This window comes from Capsicum annuum, chromosome 4 (genome assembly GCF_002878395.1).
Source record: "Capsicum annuum cultivar UCD-10X-F1 chromosome 4, UCD10Xv1.1, whole genome shotgun sequence".
Lineage (NCBI taxonomy): Eukaryota > Viridiplantae > Streptophyta > Magnoliopsida > Solanales > Solanaceae > Capsicum > Capsicum annuum.
This window is the reverse complement of record NC_061114.1, coordinates 178,264,639-178,285,695: the sequence shown is the minus strand read 5'-3', so window position 1 is coordinate 178,285,695 and position 21,057 is coordinate 178,264,639. Positions and strand designations below refer to the sequence as shown.

The 21,057-nt window shown below is 32.9% G+C and overlaps 1 long non-coding RNA gene across 2 annotated transcripts; it reads right to left on the bottom strand.

The window, feature by feature from the left end:
* Positions 1-535: 535 nt before the first annotated feature.
* LOC107869618 lies at positions 536-13,010 on the bottom strand. 2 transcript variants are annotated; one of them, XR_007054824.1, is made up of 3 exons: positions 12,561-13,010; positions 1,580-1,644; positions 536-838 (listed from the first exon to the last, which is right to left on the bottom strand). It is a non-coding gene; the product is annotated as an uncharacterized LOC107869618 (long non-coding RNA). The 2 variants fall into 2 exon arrangements; XR_001673871.2 differs by lacking the exon at positions 12,561-13,010 and adding an exon at positions 1,876-2,114.
* Positions 13,011-21,057: the final 8,047 nt, after the last annotated feature.

The window sequence follows — 21,057 nt, the reverse complement described above, 5'->3', positions numbered from 1 at the left end:
TTCAGCTTTTGTACATAAATGTGTATCTTCTTTATCATTTCTAATTGTGGTGCTTTGAATGAGAATCATGCTTATGTAAAGGTGTTGACCTGCTTGATTAACTCCGAGAGCATGTGTGTGTGTGAGTTTTCTTGACATATTTTCTGACATAAATTTCAGTAAATTGTTACTCATAATGATTCTCATCTTAAATTGCTTACGAAAAATCTATGAACAATTACAAAGAAAGGAATAAGGCTGAGATTTACGAAAAGAACTATCCTATTTTTTCTTTGAAATTTGACAGCTTATATGATTTTCAATAAACTTTAGAAAGTTTCTCAAATATCAGAGCAAACATATAAACTTATTGGTCCACAAGTTTGACTATACCCAATGCACGCATGTCACGACCCAAAATAGGATCATGACCGGCGCTAAGAAGTTTAGGACTCCTAAGCTAGCCTCGTCAGAATTCTACGAAAAATCGGGCAGAGTTTCCCCTGTTTTTTGGCCTAGCAAGAAAATTCTCTATCTCAAATCAATAGCACCACAACTAACATATCAATCACACTAACACAATCTATCACAAACCATCAAAAAGTTACCAACACCACCAATAACAACATAATATCCATCTCCAAAACATGAGAGGAAGTTCAATACTCCACAAGTCCAAAATAATAAAAGAATACTCGAAACTCTAAAGACATGACTATGGAGCAACTCTAAGAGTTTGCAAGAAACAGAACAAAATAAATAAATAAAATCTTGCCCACGCGAACAAATGCGGGGCTTACCAGGAAAATGCTACCTCAAGCTCTCTAGCTAACGTAATCCTCGCCATCACCTACGTTCTCTGAAAAATAATAGCGGGGAGTGAGACGCTAGCTCAGTGAGTAATAACACTTAACCACAACCGTTTTAATGGGGACAAGTCATAAAACCTCATGAAATAATGATCTTTTAGAAAACAATAGCAATAAACAGTATCATTTGCTTCATGTAAGCAGAGTGAATCAATAGTTCGGTAATAAACTTAAAAATTATCATATCATATCATATCAAATATACATATTTGGAAGGCTTCCAAGAATGAATCATGTAATTAGTGTGACCCATAACAGTGGACCCCCCATAAAGGAGTCAAATATCATATTAGTATCAGTATGCTAGTTCTACCTTCCCACTAGAGAGGGCTGTAACATTCATCAGTAAATACAAGGTGCACTAGGTCTAATGATCCCGCTGTTAGCTACGGGATTCAATCAAGGTCTACTCCCATTTATAAGTTCTCTAAAATTAATAGGATATTCGTATGAATACATCTTTCAGAATACAACATAACTTTAAAATCCATATCAATAATAATACATGTAAACTTGAATAAAGCATATATCAAAAATACTTATTTCTCATGTAAGTGAAGAATATTCACAATAGTAATATTATATCTCAAATAACCATATCAATATCATATGAAGTAAAGAACTTGTCCCACATGCAAATTTTCAAAGCATTCAATAACTCTTGTTTTCATCAACACATGGTATAAATATGCAATTTAAGAAACATAAATTGTGGCAAGATTACTACTCACCGTACTCTTGTCGAAATACCAATTTTGTCACCTCGAATGATTCGTATCACATTCTTGGATCAAACCTATAATCACATCATATCCATTCTCGTGTTAAATCTCTTATTTTTGGCTAATTCATGATAAAATTAGACTACCCAACCATAAGGTTTCATGATAACTTTCAACTTCTCAAACTTCATGCCCAAAATCACACCTTAATATGCATATTTCTTGTCTTTAATAAGTAACTTTTAGTACCCAAAATAAATTACCTAGACCAAAAATCATGATAAAGAAGTAGGAAAAAGGTTTACCTTAAACCCGATAGAAATCTCTAAACAAATTAACTTTTTCTTCTTCTTCTTCTTCGTCTTTCCCCAATTTTTCTACTCCAAAAGATTTGTTTTTGTGTTTTTTTTCTTGGTTGGAGGTGCTGTACGCAGCAACCTTCCCCAACCTTGCTTTATAATAATTTTGTTTTCTTTTTTCGTGCGGCTTCTGTACGCAGAATTCACTTCCCCCAATCCCCTTTTGTTTAGGATTAGTATATGGGCATAAGCTCATCCTTTCCTTTTTTTTAATTGGGTTATTCTCAAATATAGACCCAAATTAGGGCGGCTTTCAAATTTTAGCCCCAAATAAAAAGACTTTGTTAAAACAGCCTTAACTTGTTAAGGCATATTTTCTTGGAAGAAAATATCCTCCTGCAAGCCGTTAAATCTCATGTTTCTCCTTGCACTAAAAATCCTCACGTTTCTCCCGGATAAGTAAAAAACATACATTAATAGATACTATTTTGGATTCATAAGCTATTATTCTTTTGTCCATAGTTGTTCGATATGTCCTCGAGGAGAGTGTTGTAGTTCATTAAATACAGAATTAATTTGCGGATACACCATTGATTTGATAGCCTAATTTACAGTTATGTTAACAAGGTAACTTTCATTGAATTTACAACAGAATAAATAGGTGAGATAGCAAATGGTAAGGCTAGTTGTTACTGTATCTGTCCTCTCTGTAGGTACTAGAAGCATCATATCAAGGTGATTGTAGATCTGCACTAAAAATAGTCATACTAAATTGATTTTTTGGGAAGTCCATTACATCTTGCATACTTCTGCAATAGATAGATTCTACTTCGCCATATTTTCTCCGTTTTCTTTAGACAGTCTTGAGTTTAACACGCTACACTTCTGGTTGCATATTTTCTTTATTCAAGTTTTCATATTTACTTTTGCATTAATTAATTGATTACGCTACTTCCAACTATGTTTGCAAGTTTCTACGAGACGCGGATTTCATATTACTCTAGGAGAGGTGCTAAAGGTTATCGATTTACTGCCATCCCTGACTATTGAAGTCTTTAAACTTCATGTAAACTCTCAATGTTGTTACTAGTTTCTGTAATGAGTTTTGTGATAGTTTGTATTTCTCGCATGCGTTCTGTCCTTCACACTTCAAAAAACTTCTTAATGTTGAACATGCATTATATTTATAAATTTTTTTAGTTGTATCTGATGAGGCAAAAAATATATTCAACAAAGCATTAACCGAAAACCTGAAAGGCAAAGCAAATACTAAAATAATAAGATTCTTAGTTTAAAAACTAAATAAGATTCTTGTTACTTTTTTTCTTTCATAACTGCACTAAAATACATAGGGTTTGAATCACCTAACTTATACACAAAGCCCTGAATTTTTATTGTAACGTGATCTTTTCAATATTGCTCCACTTCTCAATAATAGTCAGTACATCATTCTCTTTCAACGCCATACTATCAGAGTATTGAGTTGATAAACTATGTTGTATCACTTGCAACCTATTTCTTAAGTAAACAACCCTCTCTGAATCACCCCTTTAGTGTGTGTTATTCAGTAATTTCAAGTGCGATTTTAGCATCTTCAGATTCTGCCATACATTTCAAGTTATGCCCTATGGGAAAGAGTTGACACTTTCTTAGTCTGTAATGATTTGATATATGACCTATAACTCTTGCCCCAGAGGTAAGACTGAGACAGTTATACCCCAAGGACAAGATTTGAAACTGCCATAGTCTGTAATGATTTGGCAGATGACCTATAACTCTTGCCCTAGAGGCAAGACTTTGATAGTTATGCCCCATGAACAATAGGTGACTATGCCTTACTTTTTAATGATTTTACTTGTTGAAGATGTATATTCTAAATTAAATTGTTACTAATCTTTTGTTGTTTCATTTTTCACAAGGATTGTGCTTGAAATGGATGGAAAAGAAATGAGTATTGAGCAATACAATATGGGAAAATCAATTGAAATTATTGATAGAAATAATGAGTTACAGGTTATCGAACCAATATTGGAGGTTGCAATAGATGAAAAAATGGGGCAATCATCAAAGATTAAGAGGGTACGACAAAAAAGGAGAATACTTGATGTTGAGACTACTCTCTTGAGACACAATGCCTCTTTGAATGAGGTAAGTATCAAGTCGATCTTCATTGAAAAACAAAATATGATGACGTGCATGTCAAGCATTGCAATTACACACAACATCCAATTTAAGGTTATCAAATCAAGCATAACAATATATTCACTGCGATGTTTGGATGACAACTATGTGTGGCGGTTTCATGCCTCAAATATTCCCGATTCTTTCCTCTTTCAGGTTACTACATATGAAAAGGCTCACAGTTTCTCGGTTGATTTTATAACATCCGACCACAAGAATGAAATATCAAAGGTCATATGTAATTACATACTAGAGCTTGTGCATGACTCTAGTAATGTAATCACATCAAACTTTGTGATAGATGAAATGAGAAGAAAATACGAAATAATCATATCATACAACAAAGGATGGCGAGTGATACAACATGCCTATACAGTGATAAGAGGAACTGCGGAAGAGAACTACAACAGATTACCATCGTATCTTCAAATGATAAAAAAACAACCCAGACACGTACACAAACATAAAGAGGGACGATGAGAACAGGTACAAATGCTATACTGTTGAAATTAAAAACTTTTGCCCAAGAAATAAAAGTTTATTCTTTAATTACACTGATTAAATTATTAACATATATGCAACTCTTGCCTCATGGGCAAGACTTAGTTTAGAAAATTGTTGAAATTGAAAAATTTTGCCCAAGAGGCAAAAGTTTATCCTTTATTTGCACTGATTATTATTAACATAGATGGAACTCTTGCCTCATGGGCAAGACTTAGTTTACAAATTTATTGTACAAATGCTATACTGTTAAAATTAAAAACTTTTGCTCAAGGGACAAAAGTTTATTCTTTAATTGCACTGGTTAGATTATTAATATATATGCAACTCTTGTCTAATGAGCGAGACTTAGTTTAGAAAATTGTTGAAATTGAAAACTTTTGCCCAAGAAGCAAAATTTTATTCTTTAATTGCACTGATTAGATTATTAACATATATGCAACTCTTGCATCATGGGCAAGACTTAGTTTAGAAAATTATTGAAATTGAAAACTTTTGCCTCTTGACAAAAGTTTTATCCTTTATTTGCATTGATTATATTATTAACATCGATGCAATTCTTGCCTCATGGGCAAGACTTAGTCTAGAAAATTGTTGTACAAATGCTATACTGTTGAAGTTGAAAACTTTTGCTCATGAGACAAAAGTTCATTCTTTAATTGCACTGATTAGATTATTAACATATATGCAACTCTTGCCTCATGGGCAAGACTTAGTTAGAAAATTATTGTACTCTGATTATAAACATCAAATGCAAATTGTTATTAATATTCTTTTGCTCAACACAGATTTCAATATGAATTTTTTGCTTATGGCGCTTCAATCATTGGATGGACTAACTGTAGATCGGTAATAATGATAGATGCAACATTTTTGAAGTCAAAATATCATGGTGTCCTCATGATAGCAGTATCAAACTCTAAATCTGAGATATTACTTTGCGCAATCACCTATTCTGAAATGTTGCATTCCCAAAGTACCTGGCATTGAAACTTAGACCCCCTGATTTGCCTTTTTTTTTTCTTTTGATGGAGGGCAATGTATGAACAGGATTACTGAGATTGAGTAATGTAATATTTTGTAGATTTTTTTCTTCAATAGCTCATCCATGTTTTATAGAAATTCATTCCTCATTGCATATCTTAATACAACATTCTATATTTGAGGGGAATATAAGGGCATACATACGTAGTATGTTCTTGTTCAGGTTTATGTTTATACGTGATGCACGTACTCTCTGATTACATTTTCAGGTCCGGGCCTATTAGGTTAGTGTTTTCTCTAACTACAGTTGAAAAATTAAAAGAGAAAAATAATAGGTTCTTTTAGAAGAGGGAAACAAACTGTTCACTTAGTTGTACTATTTCCATTTATTATCCATGAATAGGGTTTACTAAGAGATGGAGCAATGTAAATTTTGTAGCATTTTTTTTCTTTTGCAATAGCTCATCCATGTTTAGTAAAAGAAGTTCCTTATTGCATACCTTATACACCATTCTTTCCTTTTGAGAAAATATAAGGGCACACTTAATACGATCATGTTAACTAGTTTATGTTTGTATCAAAGAATGAATAGCTGAGAAAAATCTGAAGAAAAAAAAAAAAAATAAAAAAAAACTCTAAATAAAGGTTAAGGACAAATAAATTGAAAAAAGAAAAAAAAAATGAAGAAATAGATAATAGTTGAGAAAAAAGAAAAAAATAAAAAAATAAAAGGTTGAGACAAATAAATTAAAACATGAAAATAAAGTTAAAGGAAAAAATAAAAACTGAAAATAATAAAAAACAGAAAAATAAATTTAAAGGAAAAAATAAAAAAGTGAAAAAAAGTAGAATAATAAAAGTAAAGGAAAAATAAAAAAGTAAAAATAATCAAAAATAAAATTTGAGAGATAAATGAGTATGGAAAGTTTAAAAATATATTTGAGATGTAGAGGGGCAAAATGGTACTTTTAGTATATTAAAAAGTAAGGAAGGCTATTCTTCAAAGACATTCTTATTTGGGGTCAAATATCTAAAGCCACCCATATTTGGGTCTATGGCATGCAATTTCTTGTTTTTAATTAATAGATGGGCTTGTTCCACTTCTTTCTTTCTTTTTTCTTTTCTTTTTGCAATTGAGATTACCTTGATATGGGATATTACATTCTCCCCATCTTAAGAAATTCGGTCCCCGAATTTTAGATAAGTGCATACCTGAAGACTGAAATGAGTGAGGGTACTTGAGTCTCATATCCTTTTCTGACTCCCATGTAGCTTCTTCAATTATGATTTTTCCATAAGACTTTCACGGATACAAACTCCTTCAACCGCAAGTTACTTGTCAATCAACAATAGCTACTGGTTCTTCCTCATAAGTTAAGTCTCATCGAACTGCAAGGTCGGTGCTTCGAGCACGCGAGAGGAGTCTGATATACACTTTCTTAGAATAGAGACGTGGAACACTGATGTATGGAAGACATCTCGGGAGGGAGTGCCACATGATACACCACTCCTCCTATATGCTCAAGTATCTCATAAGATCCTACATACCTCGGGCTCAATTTATCTCTTCTTCTGAATCACATCACACCCTTCATAGGAGAGACTCATAGAAAAAACCTTATCCCCAACAACGAACACCAAATTTCTTCTTCTCTTGTTTGCATAAGACTTTTGTCTACTTTGAGCTGTGAGTAACTTCTATCTAATTAATTGGACCTTGTCCATAGAATCCTATTCCAAGTCTAGTCCTAAAACCTTAGCCTCTCCAACTTCAAACCACCCAATAGGAGAACGACATCGCCTACCATACAAGGCTTCATATGGAGCCATTTGAATGCTTGACTAAAAACTATTATTGTAAGCGAATTCATCTAAGGGTAAGTAAGTATCCCAACTACCTCCTAGTCAAGAATGCTGGCTCTCAACATATCCTTCAAAATTTGTATAGTACGCTCAGACTGTCCGTCCATCTATGGATGAAATGTCGTACTAAGATCCACTCGGATATCCAATATTTCTTGGAAAGATCTCCAAAAGCGCAAAGTGAACTGTGATCCTCTATCAGAAATGATGGACAATGGAACTCTATGAAGTCGGACAACTTCATTCATAAATAACTGAGCATAATTCACTCCATTATGTATCTTTATAGGCAAGAAGTGAGTGGATTTAGTAAGTCGATATACAATTACCCATACAAAGTTATAGCCTTTAACTGATCATGGTAACTCAAATACAAAATACATGGTAACTCTTTTTCATTTCCAATTTGGAATCCTGATCCCTGTAATAAACAAAGTTAGCGACATCCTGCTTCATACCTTTCCACCAGTACAATTGCTTTCGGTTATGATACATCTTGGTGGAACCAGGGTGGATGGTGTATCTGGAGTTGTGAGCCTCTTCAAGAATAACTCGTCTTAACTCATCTATATTTGGTACACATAATTGGTTACCCAATCGAAGAATAACATCACAATCAACACTCATCGTCTTATTTTGCCCAGCTATAACCTCATCTCGATATTTGCACAACTGCACGTCCTCATATTGTATTGCCTTTATGCACTCTACCAAAGAAGATTTAGCTTGAACACAAGCCAACAATACCCCTGACTTTCCAACCCCAAAACCGACACTTTTTACTTCAAGTTTCTGCATGTCTTACACCAAATGCCTCTTTTTAGGAGCTATATGTGTAAAACTGCCCATAAATTTTTTGCTCAAAGTATTAGCCACAACGTTAGCTTTTTCAGGATGATACAAATAGCAGTCATAATCCTTAAGTAACTTCATTCACTGGCGATGTCGAAGATTTAGATCTCTGCTGGAAAATGTACTTTAAGCTCTTATGATTGATATAAATCTCACAAGTTTCATCATATAAGTGAATCACGTTTTTGGGGCAAATACCACTATAACCATCCTCAAATCATGAGCGAAAAGTTTGTCTATGCTTATTCAACTATCTAGAAGCATAAAGCATCACACAACTATTCTTCATGAGGACACATCTAAATCCCTCCTTCAAAGCATCACAAAGCACCATGACTCCTCCAGAACAAGATACTAACACTAATACTATTATGGTGGTCAAAAATTTCTTGAGCTTCTAATATCTCTGCGCACATTCATCTGTCCAATGAAACTTTCATATTTTTCTATGGAAATCCATGGCGTTACTATTTTACTAAAGTCCTATATGAATCTGTGGTTATTCACATTTCCCAAAATGTTATGAAACTTTGTAAGAGTAGTGGACATTGGTCAATTTTTGGATATTTCTCGATCTTATTAATATCCATAATAATCTCATCCTTAGGTTCAATATATCTGAGGACATGATATTAAGTCTATACAAATCACACTTTGAGAAATTGATATTGAGATTAAAGTGATCCTTATGTTCTTCTCGACGATGAAAATATACATAATATCATCAATGACACTATCATATTTTTTTTTGAAGCGACTTCAACATCTTATTCATTAACTCCTTAAACACAATCAAAGCATCAGCTAGCTTGAAGTATATCACAAAGAAATTATAATGCATTCACCAAGTTCTACAAGCCATTTTAGCAAGAATAACATAACATTTCTTCTTGGGTTTTAAATTACTGATAACTGAACTGAATATCATCTTTATTTTAACAAAAATTGGAGGATCCATTAGTTGATCAGACACACCTTACTGCATAATGGGTATGCAATATGTATCGATGCCTTATTCAACTATCTATAGTTGATGTACATTCTTAAGAACTCATCCTTTTTCCATAACCAACATTGTTGTATAATGTAACAATATACTTTGTTAGATACAATGCTTTAACAGTAGATCACACATTGTTCCTTTAGTTTCTTCACTCCTTGTTGGCACCATTGGATAAAGGAGGAGGGTAGAGGTATTGATATGATTTGTGTGTTAAGTGTCAAGTCTATAACATAATCTTTTCTTATTGTGTAAGTAACACCTCATAAATTCAGCATCGCTTCAAAACTAGGTATCTAATCTCTTGAAGACTTTAGCCATTGCTAATAAATCTAATTATTTCTTCTGTAATAGTTGAGTTATCACAAATCATATATCATTGCTTATTTTTGGAACCTGATTTCCTTTAAGACAAAGCTAGCCTCATTTAATATCTCAAATTTAACTATCTTTGCATAACAATCGAGGGTAGTACGACAAGAAGATAGCCAATTCGTACCCATTAGTCTGTCAAAATAGTTCTTATCAATTACAATCATATCAACTCAAGCCCATAAGCTCGATACATATCTCAACTAACATAGATGTTCCAGCAAGAGCAACGTCAAAGAAAATTGCTCGATATTTCATGTAGTCCTTGATTTCTAACTCTTGACCTATTTTAACATCGCCAATAAAAAAAAATTTGTTGGTCTCACCCTGTATGAATTCATGGTTTCTCTCCTATAACTTAATGTATTTTCAATGTCTTCAGCAATATCAATCACCTCAAAGTAGGTAAGGTATTTGTGTGCGAGGTTACTGCCTCATTTAAGGGCTAACCCAACCTTCACAATGACTTCTAAACATGGAATGCTTCTTAGAAAATAATTAAGAAGCGTATTTAGCCTATTGATAAAATCAAATAGTGGTGCATTCATAGTCTAAACCAATATCTTAATATCCATGTCAAAATGGTATGCTCTCTACGAAATATCTAATGCATAAATGACATAGTGAATAATCTCATATCATTAGTGTTGCTCATGTTGAGGTTTTCAGTAATCCGATGCCATACCATGTATTTGTTCATGACCTTCAATATGTAAGTTTCTATCTCAATGGGCCCCACGTTGGGATGTCCTAAAGTTCAAAATTCTTTACGCATTTTTTTTTTAAAAACATATGAGATTCCTTCAAACTCTCAAAATTTGATTAACTTGATGGTCCCAATTTCTAGTAATTTTTTTCAAAATATAATATTCCATGTTGTCTAAGTCTTTGTTCATTTTAAGTCACATTTTCATTGGCCAGACTTTTCATGTCTGTTCAATTTTTTTACAAGCTCTTAATTGTACTTCGCAGGGAGGTAATTATAGCAATAACAATATTTTTCTATGGTTGCGGAGTTAAAGTATACTCCTTTCAAAAGGGGATTTCTTACAAAACTCGTGTGGGTACAACAATCTCCTATGGTGGTACAATGATCCCATCCTTGATCATCTCCACTGCCGCTACCTCTTCGCTAGTCTAGAAGATATAACTTAAAGTTAAATTCTCTTTCCTTTCATTATCCACCTCAAGCTTGCTCAAATTATTGAAAGTTCAAAATTTATTCATATGATAAAAGATAAAAAATTAGATTTGTCGATTGGGACTTAATCGTCACGCACGTAAGGAAGAGTGAGAAATAAAATTAAGACACATCCCATCACGCTCTCGCAGGATCACGATTATAGAAATGGCTGGCAACATAACCATAATTGAGATTCTACTACTATCGTGTGCTCCATAGACATAGAATAAACCTGTGTCTCTGATACCAACTTTGTCACAACCCAAAATAGGATCATGACCGGCGCTAAGGAGTTTAGGACTCCAAAGCTAGCCTCGTCAGAATTCTACGAAAAATCAAGCAAAGTTTCCTCTGTTTTTCGGCCTAACAAGGAAATTCTCCGTCTCAAATCAATAGCACCACAACCAACACATCAATCACACCAACACAATCCATCACAAACCATCAAAAAGTCACCAACACCACCAATAACAACATAATATCCATCTCCACAACATGAGAGTGAGTTCAATACTTCACAAGTCCAAAATAATAAAAGAATACTCAAAACTCTAAAGACATGACTATGGAGCGACTTTAAGAGTTTGCAAGAAACACAACATAGCAAATAAATAAACTCTAGCCCATGCGAACAAATACGGGGCATACTAGGAAAATGCTACCTTGATCTCTCTAGCTAACGTAATCCTCGTTGTCACCTGCGTTCTCTGAAAAATAATAGCGGGGAGTGAGACGCTAGCTCAGTGAGTAATAACACTTAACCACAACCATTTTAATGGGGACAAGTCATAAAACCTCATGAAATAATACTCTTTCAGAAAACAATAACAATAAATAGTAGCATTTGCTTCATGTAAGCAGAGTGAATCAATAGTTCAGTAATAAAAAGCATCATATCATATCAAATATACATATTTGGGAGGTTTCCAAGAATGAATCATGTAATCAGTGTGGCATTCTTCTTTATTAAGAATAACCCATAACAATGGACCCCTAATAAAGGAGTCAAATATCATATCAGTATCAGTATGCTAGTTCTACCTTCCCACTAGCGAAGGCTGTAACATTTATTAGTAAATACAAGGTGCACCAGGTCTAACGATCCCGACGTAGGCGATGGAATTCAATCAAGGTCTACTCCCATTCATAAATTCTTTGAAAACAATAGGATATTCGTATGAAAACATCTTTCAGAATAGAACATAACTTCAAAATTCATATCAATAATAATACATGTTAACTTGAATAAAGTATATATCAAAAATACTTATTTCTCATGTAAGTGAAGAATATTCACAATAGTAATATCATATCTCAAATAATCATATCAATATCATATTAAGTAAAGAACTTGTCCCACGTGGAAATTTTTAAAGCATTTAATAACTTTTGTTTTCATCAAAACATGGTATAAATATGCAATTTAAGAAACATAAATTGTGGAAAGATTACTACTCACAGTACTCTTGTCGAAATACCAATTTTGTCACCTCAAATGATTCGTATCACTTTCTTGGATCAAATCTATAATCACATCATATCCATTCTCGTGTTAAATCTCTTATTTTTGGCTAATTCATGATAAAATTAGACTACCCAACCCTAAGGTTTCATGATAACTTTCAATTTCTCAAACTTCATGCCCAAAATCACACCTTAATATGCATATTTCTTGTCTTTAATAAGTAACTTTTAGTACCCAAAATAAATTACCTAGACCAAAAATCATGATAAAGAAGTAGGAAAAAGGTTTACCTTAAACCCGATAGAAATCTCCAAACAAACTAACTTTTTCTTCTTCTTCTTTCCCCAATTTTTCTAAAAGATTTGTTTTTGTTTTGTTTTCCTTGTTTGGAGGTGCTGTACACAGCAACCTTTCCCAACCTTGCTTTATAATAATTTTTTTTCTTTTTCGTGCTACTGCTGTACGCAGAATTCACTTCCCCCAATCCCCTCTTGTTTAGGATTAGTAGATGGGCATAAGCCCATCCTTTTCTTTTTTTAATTAATAGATGGACTTGGCCCACTTCTTTTTTTCTTTTTCTTTTCTTTTTATAATTGAGATTACCTTGATATGAGATATTCCAATACAATTGATTTTATTTGCAAGAAAGATTATTTACCTTTTACTGAAAGTCAATTTTAGAAGACGAAGAGAAAGGTTTGAAGTGGTGGAAGAGAACAGAGATATGAAGGCTTCTAGAGTTAGAAGTTTGTGTTGAGTATTAGTATAAAATTACAAAAATACCCGTAGTCATTCCTTGCTCATCTTTTTATATAATAAAAATAGGTGTGTCAAGTCAAAATGTGATAAGTAAATCCAAATAAAGGGAGTACAATATAACTTTTTTCTTTTAGTTAATTAAATTTGATGAGAGAGATAAACTATATAAATTAAGTGAACGGGAGTTGAAGAGACCTGTAATTTAAGTAGAGATTAATTAAATAAGTTGAGGTCTTTTTATAACTCATTAGATATAATTATTGCAATAAATATGATAATATTTTTAATAATACGTAAATAAATTGATTAATAAAAAAATAAAGATTTTTTTTTTTAGTAAAGAAAATAAATAAATATGAATGATGGTCATAAAAAGGTGTTACATCACCTTATTTATTTTCCTCCTATATATGCATATTGATTGGTTCTATCAAAGAGGAAACAAAACTAAAAATAAACTAGGCAAATAAGCTCAACTTTGGTAAGCCCAAAGTTATCGTAAAATAGGTGGAATAGATAGTTTTCGAGCATGCTATAAATTTTGGTGAAAAAATAAAAATATACATCCTTAGATTATGTATTGTAAGTCATTACAATACTCTCAGATTGCAACTAATGGAAACTATTAAAACAAAAGGAAAAAAAAAATGATATAATAGCACTTTTAAAACAAAAAAATAGAATATCAATCACTCCCTATATTTCTCCCAAAATAGTTAAAAACTAAAAAAAGATAAATCATTTTTTAAAAATAGGATATCAATCACCCCATATTTTCTCTCAAAATAGTTACTTCCTTATTCTACTCTTTCACAATTAAAGTAGATTGTTCTTCTTCTTTCGAATTTTACTTCATCTATGTTAGTCAGATTAGAATTAGGATCGAAAAGCAACCAAATTGTTGGTCTTATTCGTCGATTTTATTTTAATTAAAATATAGATTTACTCATTTAGATTACAATGGATTGTTGTTCCATATCCGTAAAATGATTGAAGTTACTTATAGATTTAGTATACTCCATATGATTCATTATTTTCACTTTGAAAACTTATTGTATATATTAATTGGATTTACCATTTTCATACACTATTTTTGGATATGAAATATATATACAAATTGATTTCATATTAATAAGTTAAGCTATTTATTGGACTCCATATGATTTTACTATTTTTTATTCATTAAAAATAAATTTCATACACTTTTACAAATTGATTTATCATTTTCATACACTTTTTTTTGTGTATAAACTAATTTATATTTCTCATTACTTTTTGTGTGTGTATGAAATATGTATACAAATTGATTTTTTACTGATAAATTTCTTTACCGTGTGAATTTCATATGATGTATCATTTTCATTCATAGAAAATAAATTTTGATATTACATTATTGATATCTATGCTGAAAATCAAATAATTGACTAGAAAATTTGTTCGCGAAAACGAAAATTGAAGGGGTTGTATATAAATTTGGGAGTGAAATTTTAACAGAAATCTAGATAAAACAAGATATAAAGACAAAAATCTTTAAATTAAAATCACAAAATTCATAAATCCGATGGTGATTACACTTGATTTGTATATATATTCTTAGAAAAGAGGGAAAATGAAGAGGAAATATGGAGAGTAGTAGAGAGAGAAGTAAGAAGTTGTAATATCGAGAGAAGTAGATAAATGGAGGAGTAAAAAGAGGAGAAAGATCTGATCGGAAATAGATCAAATACCCACTATTTACTCTTTTAACGAATATCTACACGTTAATTTATGATAAATAATTAACACAAAAAAATATAAAATTATTAGTATAATTTATCAAATTTGTTATGACTTGCAATTAAAAACGCAATTCAATAATTATAAAAAGGTACATTATAACTTTCAATAAACAATCTAAAAAGTACATATAAGATAATTTTCACATAAATTTTTAATCATTATTTAAAAATAATAGAGATATAATGATATTTTAATGTGAAAAATAAAATTTAAACCCCATAAAATTATTTCTTATATTTGAAATTATAAAGGTTAGAATCACATAAATCTTTTCTTGAGTTTAAACTTATTAATATTTGAATTCCACGTTCGAAAGTGTTGCCTATGAAGCAAAGCTTACTAAACTTGAAATTATGCCCATAAGACAAACGAAATAAAAAAAAATGAAGGCCTCTCGTTTCTATTTTTATTGTTGCTCAACATTTTAGAAAATCATCATCTTATGTCTCTCACACGTGTAACTACTCATAGTTCCTATTTTCCTTTTCCTCTTAGGGATCATTGGCAAGGGATAAAGAAAAATAATTTCAGGATTTGGGATTAATCTTATCCGATGTTTGGTATAAAGGATTACTTAGTTGCGGAATTATTTTACCCCATCATTTGTACTAAAATAATGAAATTACTATCTCATAAAGAGGGAGGAATAAAATAATTTTATGCATATAATACCTCTTGGGTTATCCTTACTTATTCAATGGAGTGTACCAAACCATCCCTTAGTGCATTAATTTGGAGGATATCAAACGACCCCTTAGTGCATTAAATTTCATCTTCTTCCCTTCATTCTATAGGATTCCTATCTTCTGACCAAAAATATCTTTATCTTCCTCTCCAATTTTTCACAACTTCGTGTATTGACCAGAAAATGCGAGGAAGAAATAAGTGAGACAGAGAAGAGAGAGATCGATGGATTAGAATTAGTGAGGAAGAAAGAGGCGAGGCAGAGAAGAGAGAGAGAGAGAGACAAAGAAGCTGGTTGTTAAGTTTTCATTGATTGGTTATGGGGAAAAAAAGCAGTGTCAATAATAGAAATGAACTCTAAACCTAAGAACTAGAATAAAGAAAAAGAGAAGACAGATTGACGTAAGAATGGAAATAGCTGAAAACTCACAACTTGCTTGATGGACAAATCCCACATCAATTAAGTAATTCAAAACAAGCACGTATCCTCTTAGGTGTTATGAAGAAAATGAATTTCTCAAGCAAGTATCTCTTAGATAACCCTCAAGAGGATTGACCTCTCAAGCAAGTGGTCTTATCAAAATTTGTTATTTTCACCTAGTATAATCTATACTAGCTATTGTGTAAAAACCCGAAAGTGGCATTCCATAAATTGCAAAAAGTAGCAAATATTACACTGTTAGTTGACACACGATGGGCTGATCTCATGTATGGGCTTAATGACCGTATGTGCTATTCACGGTCCGTAGGTGGCTCCATAGCATCAAGACAGAAGCTAGCAATGTCCATTCTCAACAATCAAAGTACTGGTCATAAGTGAAGTACAAGCCATATGTTGGATATGATGCAACCGTATGTGACTCGAGTGCCTCACGATCAACATACGGTTAGTAAGTTGCATTTACGCTATCGTATGTGAAGTGTGCGTTTCATTTTTCTTCCTAATCCAGTTATTCTTCTAGATGGAGCTTTCTACTTCCATTAAGCACATTTTTTGGATTCAATCCTTCATTTCAAGCGTTTGAAGTAGCGACTTGCTGGAAAGCCCTTCAACTCCTTAGCTCGACATTGTGTACAAGATCTTGATGAATCTTGGCTTGCATCAGAAACTAAGCTTGTATCTCTTTTTATGTAATTTTGAATGTGCGAACTTTTTAATCCCGCACGTGCATATTTTTTGTCTATGGTTCTAAGTTGTAACATATTCTTCCTTTTATTCTTCTTTGAATATTGATGGAGAGGAAAGAGGAGTGTATATGAGTGTATAAAATTTGTACATCCAATGTAAAATCATGTGGATATGTATATATACCATGTATATTTGTGTATACCAGTATATATTTGTGTATATAATGGTTGTTATACATGACTATATACTTGTATACATGATTATATAATCCATAAATTAGTAAACAAGTGTTTGAAATCGTGTCCTCAAATGGTGTTTATCCATCAACAGCAACAATATATCAGTGTAGTTCCACAAAGTGGAGACTGAAAAGGGTAGAGTGCTTGTTTCTGATAGACCCTCAACAAATGGTGCATATTCATTGAATTATAATCTATAATCATTTCATATCAATATACAACAATGTATACAAAGTGTTCTACATTGTAATTTTTAATCTTTCATATATAAGATTTTCACTTACAAAATTTTACTTTGATTGTAAATTTACAAAATTATTTTTGTGTATTTTGAAATTTAAATTTTGTTAGAAAACAAAAGAAGACCTGACCAAAAAATTCTCACACAGTGCGATACAACAATCTGAATCACAATTTTTAATGCTTGTAGTCTCAATCATGCGGAGAAAGAGAAAACTAAAGGAAGTAAGAGTGTGTGTGCGCAATATGCTGAAATATAATAGGGAAAGTACTGATATGCCCACTCAACTTTGTGATCTATAACTAATATATCTTTCCCTAAAAAATTGGCACACATATATCTTCATTGTCCAATAAATAGAGCATATGCCCTTCTTTCTCACGGACTTTTGTTTTTAAAATTTAAATAAATATTCTTCTTATTTTTTAAATAGAAATTGCCACTGGCTTTTAGAGAATAATTCTAACCTGCGAAAAATTATAAAACTCGTTGGCCAATTCGCATTGAGCTTGAATTTTATGGTTTATCGATTGATTTTCAACTTAGTTGGTACCCCAAATTTGATTTCAAGACACGAAATTTGGAGCAAGTTGAGTAGAAAAATTTTGTATCAAACATAAGACTCCAAAAACCTTAACAACTCATATTCGATTTTACCAAAGGATCGTTGACCAAGTTTTCAATAAAAAGAAGAATTCGAAATGAAAGTGAGAAATCCAAATCAGATCTCAAATGTCAATAACAATGGAAGTCAAAATTTGAGAATTCAAATGATAGAATCAATAATCTATAAATAGCGGCTCATATGAACCGTAATCTCTCTCTCTCTCTCTCTATATTGTAACGCCCCGAGATCCCATCTCGTGACGTCACACGGTGCTTATGGACCCGAAGATCACAAGCTAACCCTTTACTGATATCTGTACCTGTACACTGCATAATATCTGAAATAAATGCGGAAACTGGCCATAAGGTTGAATACATCTATACATACTTAAGCTGACAACTAAATACTAATACATCAACTTCCGTTTGAAAAGCCTCTAAACTGTCTGAACTGTGGAGTTGATGGGACATGTCCCCAACTAACTCCGTCAACTGACAATATAAACAAAATCTGATGCAATAATAGTAAATTGAGATTCGTCCTCGAAGAAAGAGGACTCACTGCTACTGCTGCTAACTGAAACTGAACTGCTGAGGAAACTCTGAATCCTGTGCCTCTGAAACTATGGTGTCCAATAAAACACCATAGCGCAAATGCGTTAGTACAAAAAATGTATCGAGTATGTAGACGAGGTAAGGCTAAATGCAAGGGCTCATGTATGCATAATATGTAAACTGAATAGTCATGAAAACGTCGCACGAGAACACATACATGAATGCACCGGTCATAATCACAATCATCACAACTCTAGAGACTGAAACTCGGATGCTATTTTACTGCAGACTGCACTCACTGCTGACACTGAGATACTAAATCACTAACTCGTCTGATATTGATAATTAGGAAATATGGATGCAGTTTCTTCAAGGAGTGAGTTCTGAAATCTCTGAACATACTGAGATTACGAGTATCTGAAGCTTCTGAAATGGATAGCAACCCTATCTAACAACTTGTCTTTGAGTCTGTGGATAACAATACTCCTTGATAAATGATTTTGATATCGGACTATCTAGCAGCGGATCTTCGAATTAGCAAGTAATCATACTTAAGGGCTTGTATCTAACAGCCTTAAATTCTGTACACTGAATTGAGCTCTTTCTTGAAGGCTGAGACTGATTCTGAAACTGAGACCGTGGGAAGTAGTTAATTAACCGATATGGCCCTACCATCTCTTAGGGGTCAAACCTCTAACTTCGGTTGGGAGGGTGTCAATACCGTTCCACGGGTAAAGACATTATCTTTATATAACCTCATCTATTAGGTCCTCATATGAGAACGGTGGAGCCCTCATCTAACAGGTCAACCCACCTCATCTACCCTCATCTAGCAGGTATGATGTCTCTTATCCACCCTCATTTAGCAGGTGTGATGTCTCAACCTACGCTGGCTACGTAGTTCTGGAGCACAAGGATCGCATCTAAGGATCACACCCTCCACTAGTAGGTGAGTCCCTATCCTTGAGCTCACTCGGTGCTAGTTTCTACTCCCAACTGAAAGACACTGATTTGATTCTTAACTGAACTTAGACTAAGCTGAGTCTGTTACTAATTACATTTATCAAGAAATCTGACTGAGTTACGCTGAGATTACTTAGTTCCGTATCTGACGGAAAGATATCGAATCATAGCATTTGAATGACGGTGCAGAGCTTGAATAGATTATTCAAATCGCTTCTGAGATTAGAATTGAATCACTTGAATACTATTAGATCTGAGCTGATTATAGGATGGAGGCTAGATTACTAGCCATACAGAGATTACAGAGATAACTGAGATTACAGAGCCTGATTAAGCCCCGCACTTGTCTGAAGATACATAGTTCTATAGTTCACTGAGTTTTGAGAATCGTGGCTCAATTGGAATTATCACAAAACTTACACGGGCTCTAGACAATAGCTCTATTGTCGGGTATAAATACCCCCAAGACTCGATAACATAAAAGTAAAACATAATTATTCTCACATCATTACGACCATCCATTCACCATCACAATCATTCATGTATCAACACAAGCATTCATGTATTATTGCAATCATACCTTAATCGTTACCATCATTAATGCATCATCACAATTACCAAAGGGTCGCTTTAAGCATCTCGGGATATTAATCACATAATAACATAGAGAAAACATGCTACTAGATCGTACTCCATTCAGCAAGGTTTTACCTCAACTATTTCATACCTATATTGGCCTTAACATATATTTGGATTTCACACCGCTTGGGAAACTTCATACTATCATGTCATAGCTTACTTGCAAATCACTTGGCATATATAAAAAAACTTAACATATATCAAGGGGTACATAATGGGGAATTTAGAACCATCACATTTCCACTCGATTACTAAGGTTCTTCAACAAACACTAGACATGAATAGGTTCACACTTATTTGGGGATTTTCTACTAGCATGGAATAATTCATTCACTCGGTCATTTTATCAAATACTAGGCATGCATAGACTAGCTCACAATTTGGGGCTTCCTATTCAACATGCTATAATGGCCTATATTCTTATTCTAAGCTTTTATCAACCTACGGGAGACATATTCTGCTAAATCAACCAAGTCTACACCCAAAAATCATGAACACATCAACAATCGTAACACATAATTATATATTAGAAGTCATTAGATCACGATCTAACTACAATGCTTAATTTCTAGTCTCTTAGACATTTTATCGAATACCTCACATGCACAACTTAGGCATAATTATAATAACCCAACTACTCATCATGAACAACCAAATTTACATGTTTCCACTCATATATTATCATAGATTCATACAAACAACATAAGTATCCTATCTTGGAGGTCATTCAACATCAACAACAAGTACATAATCTATTTACCATACAAGTACCACATACTAAGGCCAAGGCTTGATAATCTTGTAGACAAATATGAACCACAACTCATCATAGTAAGAACATCAATTTCAACTCACAAGAATCATTAAAATTTCATAAACATAAATCTTGGAGATTTAGAAAAAGGTACTTAAGCTTCTTGGATGAAAGGAACCCAAGAATCAACATCTACATACCTTGGGGAAACTATTTTCTTGAAGGATCTTGAAAGAATTCTTGATCCTGGCTCTTGATTCCCTCTAAATTTTTGGTGGAAGAAGAGAGAAGTTTTTTGATTTTGGAAACCCTAGATTTTGGGTGAAAGAAGAGAAAAGAAATGAGGCCTTCAACCCTTAAGTGGGTATTTATAGAGGTTGGTGAAAGAGTGGAAAATACCAAAATTCTCTTTAAAGAAAAGAGTTGAAAACTGCTGATC